Here is a 12123-nt window from a genome sequence, read left to right as displayed (position 1 = left end):
CGCGATCGAATCCCGTTTTTCCTCCAAACTGCTCGTTTGTGACTCGTTTTTCATTACTTTAAGCTACGGGACCTGAAATCAAAGCTTAACGTCAGCAGTATCGAAATTCTAACCTAAACTAGACTCAAAATAACCGAAAACTGACCAAAATATACACTAAAAACATATGTACTTTACAGTACATCACACGACACCACTACCATCATCATCACCGGCAAAGTGGAGGCCGGCCGGAGCTCTTCCATCACTCCCTCTGTCACACCCCAACCGATGGCGGAAACATCGGGCGTGGCACTGAGCGAAACAGATTGTCCAGAAGTTTCGATAACAATTATTATTACCAATTAATTTAAAGTAACATGTCCCATACCATGGCTCAAAAGGCAAACAAATTATCACACACAAAACTAGGCAAATTGTTCTGCTTCGACAACTCAGGTTTCATTAGTACAGAAAACTAGGCAATAAGTTCGACATCAATCAGCAACCAGAATACCAGTACAAGTATGTTGAAGATGCTGATAACTATGACAGAGTTAAAGTGGAAGATTGTAGTGATGAAGATCAGTCTGAGAGCGTTAACGTTGATACTTCTAGCTTTCCGACGCTTGCAGAATTCTTCAGTCAAGCAAATGAAGATGAGTTAAGAAGGAAAGTTGCAGAAAGTGTAAAGAATAAAAGTTTTCATGAAATGTCGAAAGATGAACAACGCGAAGAAAGAAAGAAATGGTTCAGAAAAGATACAGAGAGAAAGTACAAAAGACCACTGAACTATTACAAGAGAGATAGAGAAATTTCTTTGGGAGATATAATCAGTTGGGGGTATTTGCCACAAGTGAATGCTTATGTAATCAGACGAGAGTTTGGCGTTCAATACTTCGAGTACATTCAAGATATAATGTCTCTGCCATGGTGGGATGTAGAAGAACTACCCAAAGTCAGAACATTGTCTTATCTAGTCAGGGAACGCGATATGCCTACATGGGGCTTAATGAAGTTTGAAGCATTCAAAGATTTTAAACACTGGAAGCCACATTACCCGAAGAAAGTGAAGCGGGTGGATCCAGTTACAGGCATAGAAGAAACAATCTTGCAGATCAAGAAGCCCAGGGTGATAAAGAATATTCCATTGCCGAAAATGGAACATGATTTTCATAAAGGGTTCTTATGCTGGGTGTATAGTTGCATGTCGACTGAAGCAGTGATTACATACAAAGTTGAGAATGAAGCTAGATATATCCATCTGTATGATCCGATGTGGATAGTGAACTGCTCAGCGAAGGATATCGAGTGTTTATTTGTGAACAAGATTGGTTACAAGAAAGAAGATAAAGATCAAGCTTTGCAATTTCAGAAAGTTGCTACTATATGTTTTCAGAAAGGTATAAACTCTGAAAATATGTGGTCGTCAAAGTGGAGAAAGATTGAAAAACAAGAATTTCTGAAAGTTGAAAAGGAAAGAAAGAAACGTGAAGAGAAAGACAAGATTGCTCGAGCTACAGTTGTACAAAGGCTAGCTGAGGAAGTGCAAAGGGCGGTTAAAGAGAATGAAAAGCTCAGAAAGTTGTTACTGAAGAAACCAAAGCAAAGAGAGGAGAAGTTCAAGTCTCTATGAAAGGAAGTTTTTGAAGACAGGCTGACTGAAGACTGCGGCAATATCCAAGGGGGAGTTTGTTGGTGCACAATGTCTATCGCCTACGTCATCAGTCTGAGTCGTGTCAATAGCATGTAATAGTGTTTGAAAGTTAAGTTTATATGTAAATGTGCCAGTTCGCACGAAGTGGTGTTTGTAATGACCAGGTCGCACGAACTAGAAGTTGACCAGTTCGTGCGAAGTGTCTAGTTAACCCATGCGAACTGGTGTGCCTATAAATAGGCATGTTGGGTTTTTCATTTGTAACATTCTGGTGAAATCTGTCACGAAGTGCTGCCGGATTCTCTGCATGTAAAAACGTTTATTATCAATGGAAATCCAGTTTAAAGTGTATTTCTCTGCTTCTACTCCTATTCTAACATTGATTCAAGGTTACTAGTCTGTTTCCGCCTTTCTAGTGACCTAGATTTGACTCAGACCGACTCGTTTTGATCGAATCTCGATCCTACAGTTCAAGGAGGCAGAGCCGCCGTCTTCGTCAATGGAGTAATCCCGTAATCTCACAGGTTAGTTTTCCGGCCGGTAGTGTTCCAAAAATGTAAATATTGTTGGAATTTTGAGACCCCCTTTGAGGGTATTGAGCATATTGGATTCCCAATCCGCTAAAGTTTCACTTGTAAGTAAAAAGGTGGCATACCACTTCTCGAGCGACCACCCATCTATCTCATAGACTCTGCTTGCTTGATGCAAGGCAGCCAATGCAACGGTACGGGAAAGACCCACACCCACGTTTTGAGCTCGGGCCAAAAAGAGATCTAGATAATTGATAACAACATTGAAGGTGTGAGGCTTAAACCCATGTTCATCATATGCTTGACGTAATGCCGCAACCGCAAGTTGTCTGATTGTTTGAAGGGTGGGTTCGGCCTTAAGACGTTGAATGTTGGTATTTAACGAGAAACCAAATCCCCTGAGGAAATTATTGAAGTCCCATTTGTCAAAGCACAAGCTTGTAAAGTTTGATTATACATTAAAGTCGTTTCACTGAACCATGATAGCCTCTCAGCTGTGCAATCTTGTAACCTAGGACCGGCTCTACTAACGTCATTTGGAGCAATAGCAAGAAGCTCAAATTCACCAATACCAACAAAATAACAATAATGACCTTCTCCAGCCTGTTTGATCACGACTTCCTCTGCTTGAATTTCTACTCTATGCATGTGATCCAACAAATGATGAAATTGGGAGTCGGAAAGCTCTCTAAAGAGATAATCATCCTTCAAAACTCGTAAAATATGTGCTTCTTCTTCCATTTTTTATGGCCCAAAGATGGTGTCACTGACACTCGCCCAACCTCTAAAGAACTTACAATTTCTCGTTGGGGTTTAGCATACTCGTTGGGTGAGGCAAGTAACAAACATTTGGGCTTTACACATGAATCCCACTTGAGATTAAAATAAGTGGAACAAGTCGTAATAGTCTCTTTCTCGTTGTTGATTCTAGTTTATGTGGTTAATGGAGAGGTAGTTGGTGTATCCTCTGAATGATCTTGTATATCTACTGAACAAGTTTTCTCTTAGTTTTTAGTGCTAATGTTGTTGTTCATAATAAAATATGGAGTTCGCTTAAATTCGCTTTTAGCTCTATTAGATATAATATATGGAGACTGGTGAATTCGAGCAAAAAACAAACAATAGCAATATAAAATAATCATCCACCCCGGGTGAGCTTCCCCGGGGTGGTGACTCCAAATGCACACCCTTCAGATGATATCTACGGTCCTATTTATAGACCTCGAGCCTTGTCCTCTAAGCAAGCAACCACTTTATTAGAAAACCACTAAAGTCGCCACCGAGCTAATACGATATGGTTAGTAAAATATAACAATAATAATCCTAAAGTCGCTAGACCTCACACTTCACAAAGTCGTTGTATGTCTTCACTAAAGTCGTCGTAATTAATAACATCATTTTTCAATTTGACCCAACAGATGTTAAAAGAGAAGAGTGTAATATGAATGGTTGGTTTTTTCTTGTTAACATTGACGAATGTTGGCTGACTGTGATTGTAGTCGCGTTGCTTGGGAATATAGTGATTGGAACTCTTTTGAGGAAACATTTGAGAAGAAACGAAGAAGGTAACTTGTTATATAGTGATTAGAACCCTTTTTAAAAGTAGTATGTAGAAAAGTGGGGTAGATATCGTGTTTCTCAACTCCCTATCATGCCTTTTTTTATTTCTGTTTTGATTATAACAAATAGTCTAAGAGTGACTTGACCTTACTCCATGGTAGCACACTTTTTATGCGTTCTTATGTAAAAGGCATTCATAGTTGTGGGTCTTGGTTTGTTATCTTTTGTGTTTTAACTTTATATAATATATATATATATATATATAATATAGCAATTCTCACTAAAAGTCCTATTTATTATTTTAATTAGTCTAATTGGAAACCCAAATTGAGAAACCCAAGTGATTCTGCAGAAACCCTAAGATTTCCAGAACAATCAGAATCAGGATTAGGGCCCCTAAAACTCAGGGGAGGTATTTTCTAGTTACGATTATCCACAAAATAAGTTGTCAAATTCGAATTTATCCATTTTGTCGACTCAACAGGCCTAGTCCTAAACGTGGCTACCCTATAGTAAATAGGTGTCCCTTATGGACCGTAAGGGATAAGGCATACGGTCCGTAAGCATGTCCAAAAATCAGTATAAATAGAAGACATTGGCACTTGAATTCTGTCTTTAGAACGACGTCCAAACTCACTGTGTACGTCGAATTAGAGCAATAGCAGTACAATTAACACACACAAATTCACTAAGTGCTGCTACGATTCAGGGTATTAATTCGATCGCTATTATGATTCAACGTCCGATCGATTGAAACTATCCAGCGTATGATTAAGTGCTGCTCAAATTGAGCTTTATACTTTGTTATTCGTCGTGATTTCGACTTGAACATTTGAGTATTATCCAATTTCGGACTATGCTCTGTTATTCGTTGTGAATCCACTGAATTGTTAAGTATCGCACTTTGTTAATCGTTGTGAGGGTTTAATCTCGTGAATTGTCGTAAATGTTGTATTGGTTACTTACCTAATTTCGTGTGCATTAGATTATTAGGCTTATCAGTAGGCTAAACTCTATCTCATACCCTTACAATCAAAGAAGATAAGCAAACCGAGCAAAGCAAAAGCAAAGGTGAGTTCACGAACTTTCTACAAGGCACGACCATCCTCCAGAGGTAGGATGCCACTCCACTAATTTTCGCACACATGCTTGTAGGGCCGCGACACGATACGATACGATACGGATACTAACCTTCGCACACATGTCTGGGAGACCGCGATACGGGCTAGTAAGCCAGTGAACCAACCGTGAATTCACTCAACTTTGTTGTTGACTCGTTGTTACATGCCTTGCAGGTCGTTAGGTCCCTAGCTTAAGGAGCTTGCACTGGGAGGCGTGGTCGTTGTGGGAAAACTTATATTAAACTTATGTTTTGCTTCCGCTGTAAACTCAAACTATGTTTTGACACCAATTGTATTGTGTTGGTTTTTATAAATAAACTACATGTTTGTTCAATATGATTGGTGGCTATGATCCTGGGCATGTCACGCCTCCAAGGCGGGGTGGGGTTTTGGAGGGGTGTGACAGAGTGGTATCAGAGCCATTGGTTATAGTGAACTTGGTTTTAAAAAGAGAAAAGTTTTTGATAAAACCGGACTATAACCTGTACAGTACTCAATGATCCACAACGATGCTTTGCTCCAAAGTGCAAGACTCAATACTTTACTGTGTTATTTATTTTAAGTGTTACGGCTAAGGTTAAGTTTTCCCTAAGTATTTCATGTATCCAACTTTAAGAAATATCTATCTGACGAATAGTTGGTAGTACCTCTTCAAGACATATAAGTGAATGAAAAATTTAAAGATTAGTTGAGAAACCACTTTAGATAGAAGACAGGTTAAGTTTCTCGAGCATAAAAGATTAGTACTGGTATCCTTACTTATTCGAATAAATCTCGAGGACGAGATTTCTATAAGGAGGGGAGAATGTAGCAACTCTCACTAAAAGTCCTATTTATTATTTTAATTAGTCTAATTGGAAACCCAAATTGAGAAACCCAAGTGATTCTGCAGAAACCCTAAGATTTCCAGAACAATCAGAATCAGGATTAGGGCCCCTAAAACTCAGGGGGGGGTATTTTCTAGTTACGATTATCCACAAAATAAGTTGTCAAATTCGAATTTATCCATTTTGTCGACTCAGCAGGCCTAGTCCCAAACGTGGCTACCCTATAGTAAATAGGTGTCCCTTACGGACCGTAAGGGATAAGGCATACGGTCCGTAAGCATGTCCAAAAATCAGTATAAATAGAAGACATTGGCACTTGAATTTTGTCTTTAGAACGACGTCCAAACTCACTGTGTACGTCGAATTAGAGCAATAGCAGTACAATTAACACACACAAATTCACTAAGTGCTGCTACGATTCAGGGTATTAATTCGATCGCTATTACGATTCAACGTCCGATCGATTGAAACTATCCAGCGTATGATTAAGTGCTGCTCAAATTGAGCTTATACTTTGTTATTCATCGTGATTTCGACTTGAATATTTGAGTATTATCCAATTTCGGACTATGCTCTGTTATTCGTTGTGAATCCACTGAATTGTTAAGTATTGCACTTTGTTGATCGTTGTGAGGGTTTAATCTCGTGAATTGTCGTAAATGCTGTATTGGTTACTTACCTAATTTCATGTGCATTAGATTATTAGGCTTATCAGTAGGCTAAACTCTATCCCATACCCTTACAATCAAAGAAGATAAGCAAACCGAGCGAAGCAAAAGCAAAGGTGAGTTCACGAACTTTCTACAAGGCACGGCCATCCTCCAGAGGTAGGATGCCACTCCACTAATCTTCGCACACATGCCTGTAGGGCCGCGACACGATACGATACGGATACTAACCTTCGCACACATGTTTGGGAGACCGCGATACGGGCTAGTAAGCCAGTGAACCAACCGTGAATTCACTCAACTTTGTTGTTGACTCGTTGTTACATGCCTTGCAGGTCGTTAGGTCCCTAGCTTAAGGAGCTTGCACTGGGAGGCGTGGTCGTTGTGGGAAAACTTATATTAAACTTATGTTTTGCTTCCGCTGTAAACTCAAACTATGTTTTGACACCAATTGTATTGTGTTGGTTTTTATAAATAAACTACATGTTTGTTCAATATGATTGGTGGCTATGATCCTGGGCATGTCACGCCTCCAAGGCGGGGTGGGGTTTTGGAGGGGTGTGACATATAATATGTTTTATTATTTTAAATAATATGAAACTTGAAAACTAGTTTAGTATAAAAACTAAAGTTAATATAAGTATATAAAAATGATGATGTAAAAATGTAAGAACATCTTTAAAAGAGTTAGGATCGAAGAAAAAATGGATTAAAATTTAACATAATGGTTGGTTATGCACGTTTTAAGTGTTTTATGCTTTACCATTACGTATGCTCTTAAAACTTAATGGAAAAATTGTGCTTTATCTTGATCACTGCATCATGCGTGCAGTAAGGGGAGGTCGTAGATGTAAGGGTGGTTGGAAAAATACGTAGCATGCTGGATGATGGTGGGTACAATGACACTCCGGTAAGTTATCGGGGACTTAGTTTTTTGCTAGTTTTTAAAAAGAAGAGAATCGCCCTAGAGTTCATACAAAAACAAGAAGAGGTCTGGGGTGGAGTCTTTACGTCGACGTTTCTATGGGAAGGAGAACAAGTGGTAGTCGATTGGTTGGCTTGGAATAAAATCATGGGTGTTCTAATTCAGCTTCGGGATAACGATCTTTTCAACAAAATTGCAGAGTAGTTTGGTAAGTTGGTTCGGGGGCAGAGTTTTCGTGGGAGAACCCAGATAACTCGGGTGCTATTTGCGGGGTATTTTTCAGCGTCCGGTCTGAGGATAAACGAGGAGGTGGAGATTTGTTGGGAGGGGAAGTCATATTTGGCATGGGTCATGGAAATCGATCAAGTCGATTATAATTTAAACTTCCAAGAGCTTTCAATCTTAAACCGAAATTCCCCCACAGGTTCAGAGGAATCGGTGTTCAATGATACAGAGGTAATGGAAGAGAGGGAGATTAGGGAAGAAGAACCCCTGGTCACGGCGGTCGAAGCATGCTCTAATGCGGCGACAGTTCATTATCAACTGGAAACTGAAGAGACCATGCACAAGCATGGGATGCATCGGGGAAAAGAAGTTGTTGCCTAGGGATGTGGGCAAAACAGATCACGTCGAACTTCTTCCAAGAAAACCAAATGATGCATGTAGGGAGATGTTTAAGTCTAGGGTAACACATTTAATGTGTATGGGTTTTGGGCCCACTTTCAAATCTCATAAAAGGGCCCGTCAAAACAGAAGTTCAAGTCCAAAATACCAGGAGATATTTTGGGCTAATTCTATTAATAACTGCAATGCTGAGCCCAGTTTCCATTCCCTAAATCTAAATGTCCCAACGCCTATTTCAGGGGGCCAGAGGACCGTGGAAAATATGGAAGGGGACTCTCAGGGTAGGGCGATTCCAGATTGTCTTGATTGTTTAGGGGACACGTTAGTTGAAGATATTCAAGTAGTTATTTCTCATATGAGGGGTGGTATTGAGAATGATCCCAGATCGAATAATGATGAGGTTGAGTACCCTAACCTGGTGCGGGAGGGGGCCGAGGTTAATCTGGAAGCAGACAAGACAATTCATGCAGGAGAAAAAGTAGGTTTTCAGTTGAACGGTTTCAAAGATCACGTGAGCTCTATAATTGATGGTGAACGTGGTCTAGGAGTGCATCCATGAATTTCCTTGCGATAAATCTTAGGGGGGTCAAGGACTCAAGGAAGACAGAATGGATTCGGGGTCTCAAGACTTCACAAGGAGCTCACTTTCTGTACATAAAAGAAATAAAACTATAGGTAATGTTAATTTTTTTGTTAAACAATTATGGGGTATATCCTGTTTCGGGTTTGATTTTGTTGAAGCAGTGGGGCGGTATATCCTGTTTCGGGTTTGATTTTGTTGAAGCAGTGGGGCGATCTGGGGGCTTGCTACTATTCTGGAACCCGACTGTGTTTAATAAAACTCGGGTTATTAAACACATACATTTTTTGGTAGTTAGTGGGAATATGTGTCCATCTGTGGAGAATATAAATGTTGTAAGCATGTATGTGCAAAATGATCCAATTGATCAAGGGGTCAGAGGGCTGAACTATTGGCGGTCAAGAAGTAACTTACCGAGTTTGTGGGTATTTATGGGAGAATTTAACGACATAAGATACCCATCGGAAAGATGAATTCAGAATTTGTAGCTTTAAATGCATATCATTTTAATCGGTTTATCGACACTGCTGATTTGGTGGAGTACAATATGGGGGGTCGACATTTCACATACCACTCGGATAACGAGATAAAACTGAGTAAGCTGGATAGATTTTTGGTGTGTCGAGGTTTCATGAATTTGTGGTCAACGGCATCAGTGGTGTTCTTGTCAAATGTAGTTTCGGACCATTATCCTATTTTCCTTCCTACAGTTCCGATGGACTTTGGTCCAAAACCAACTAGAAGTTTTAATTCTTTGTTGGATATTCCATGGTGCTTGCAATATGTGGATCAATTAGGTGCATGGTTTTGCTTTAATGGGCCGACGGATTGGCTTTAGCAACCAAATTAAAGTGGGTAAAATTCCGGGTCAAATACTGGGTGGCTAGTTATAAGGCAAACCAGGATGGCATGTATGGGTCCAAGTTGGATCGGCTTGATGCATTTGAAGTGGAGGCTGAGGCAAGGAATCTCTTGCCTCATGAACTCGAGGAGAGAGCGGAATGTAGAGCTTGTATTATGGAGGCATATAAGTTAAAGCTTATGGATATGAAGCAAAAGTCAAGGGTTAAGTGGGCCACAAACGGAGATGAGAATACAACTTATTTTCACGGTATTATTAATGCGAATACAAGTTGTAATCGCATTAATGGTTTACATATAGGTGGGGCATGGGTGACTTTTCCTCCCTCTATTAAAGATGTAGTATATAGCTTTTTTCTTGCTAAATTTCTTGAGCCTATGGTGAATCGGCCATTCCTTGATTAAACCTTTCATCTCTCTCGAATGTTGAAGCGGACTCTCTTGTTTGTTCGTTCTCAATTATAGAAATAAAAAATGCGGTGTGGGAATGTGATGGTGATCGGGCGCCTGGGCCCGATGGAGTGAACTTCTATTTTATAAAGAAATGTTGGGGTAGTTTGCAAGGTAACTTTATAAAATTGTTTGAGGAGTTTTATTGGAAGGGGTCGTTTTGTAGTGGGTGCACATCCTCTTTTATTCCTTTGATTCCTAAACGAAGCGATCCCGGGAGTCTTGCGGACTAAAGACCCATTAGTTTGATTGGGTGTATCAATAAGGTCGTGTCAAAGGTGTTGGTAAATAGGTTGAAGACGGACAGACAGTGATCCATGGCCTCATTTTGGAATAGCAAACGGGTTTTCTCTCGAATGGGAGAATTCTAGACGAGCCTGTAATTCTTAATGAGATCATATCAAGAGGAAGGGGCTTATCTTCAAGGTAGATATTGAGAAGGCGTATGACTTTTTGCATTGGAGATTCCTTAACTCGATTTTGGTGCAAATGATTTTTTTTTGTCGAAATGGAGGACGTGGATTATGGAAATTCTATCAACTGCAAAGGCTTCGGCTCTTGTGAACGGTTCCCCAACCGAAGAGTTCTTATGTCATAGGGGCTTAAGGCAAGGGGACCCGCTATCGCCTTTTCTATTTATTTTAACAACGGAGGCGCTCACGAGTGTAATGAAAAAGGCGTGCTCTATTGGTTTGTTCAAAGGCATCCAAGTTCCCACACAAGGCCCAGTATTATCCCACTTCATATACACAGATGACGTCATCTTCATTGGTGAATGGTCAACCCAAAAATGGCTTAAATTTAAATAGAATATTGTGGTGTTTCTATTTTCGGGCTTACGGGTAAATTTGGCGAAAAGTAGCATCTCTGGGGTTGGAGTGAGTCAAGTACAAGTCCAAATGATGGCCTCGGCGCTTAGGTTCAAACCTGGCACATTAACGTTTAAGCATTTAGGTCTTCAAGTTGGTGCCAATATGAACTTGATAAAAAAATTGGGACCCGGTTGTGAATGTGTTCAAGAAATGGTTAGCTCTATGGAAGGCAAAAATTGGGACCCGGTTGTGAATGTGTTCAAGAAAAATTGGGACCCGGTTGTGAATGTGTTCAAGAAATTGTATAATAACCATGATAGGACGTGGTTGACCACTTACTAGCTTACCTGTACTTTCTGTGTATCTGCCGAGCAACCCAAGGTGAGTTCACACAGCCAAGGCATGGGGTTCCCAGGGTGGGAATGGGATTGAATGAATTATGTGTACATACTTAGTTATTAAACCTAAAGATATAGTCCTCGGGAGGGGAAGAGAAAGGATGAGATGTGGCTAGACTAGTATACCTACTTGAACTGATCTTCGCACACACGCCAGGGGTTGGCTGCGATATTATGACTGATCTTCGCACACATGCCTCAGGAAGGCTGCGAACTATACATACTAAACTTCGCACACATGCCAGGGTGGCCAGCGATACAAATATACAAAGTCTAGAATATTTGGGAATATTTCCCCTAATCTTCGCATACATGCCGAAAGGGCCCGCGATGGAAACCAATACTATACATGAACAACAAACGAACATAATGCGAGAATACTTGAGAACTTTCCCTAATCTTCGCATACATGCCTAGAGGGCTGCGATACGAACTAATACGATACATGATTAAATGAACGAACGCAATGCTTACTATACCATTACTATTATTGAACTTACTTTCTGTGAACTCACTCAACTAGTTGTTGACTCTCTGCTGCATGCCTTGCAGGACCTTAGGTATTAATGGAGCTTGCACAAGGAGGAGCAGGTCGTTGTGGGCACATGGATCGTGATTACTTATTAAACACTTATGACGTTTCAAACATTAATACTTATGTTGGGTTACACATTGATGCTTCCGCTACACTTACATACATTGGTTTTGATAAACACCTTTCGTATTGATGGATAACTTTTACTATTTATTTACATGTTCAATATGATTGGTGGCTTGATCCTGGTCATGTCACGCCTCCAAGCGGTGGTACTCCGCGGGTGGATTTTGGGGGTGTGACAGATTGGTATCAGAGCCATTGGTTATAGAGAACTCGGTTTTAATATGGGAAAACGTTTTTATTAAAACCAGACTATAACCAGAACAGTGCTCTCAACGATCCACAACGACGCTTCGCTCCACGTGCAAGACTTGACATCCTAGGTAATAAGGTTTATGTTTATTACCTGCTTGCTAGAATTATATAGAACTTTGCTCGTATTACGCTTAGACACACATGACTTTATTACATGAGAATACCTACGTGCTTACACTTTTCTGTCATCGCCCTACTCGCGAACCATTCTCACTTAC

The sequence above is a fragment of the Helianthus annuus genome, chromosome 2 (genome assembly GCF_002127325.2).
Source record: "Helianthus annuus cultivar XRQ/B chromosome 2, HanXRQr2.0-SUNRISE, whole genome shotgun sequence".
NCBI lineage: Eukaryota > Viridiplantae > Streptophyta > Magnoliopsida > Asterales > Asteraceae > Helianthus > Helianthus annuus.
Note: the sequence above shows the minus strand (reverse complement) of the source record.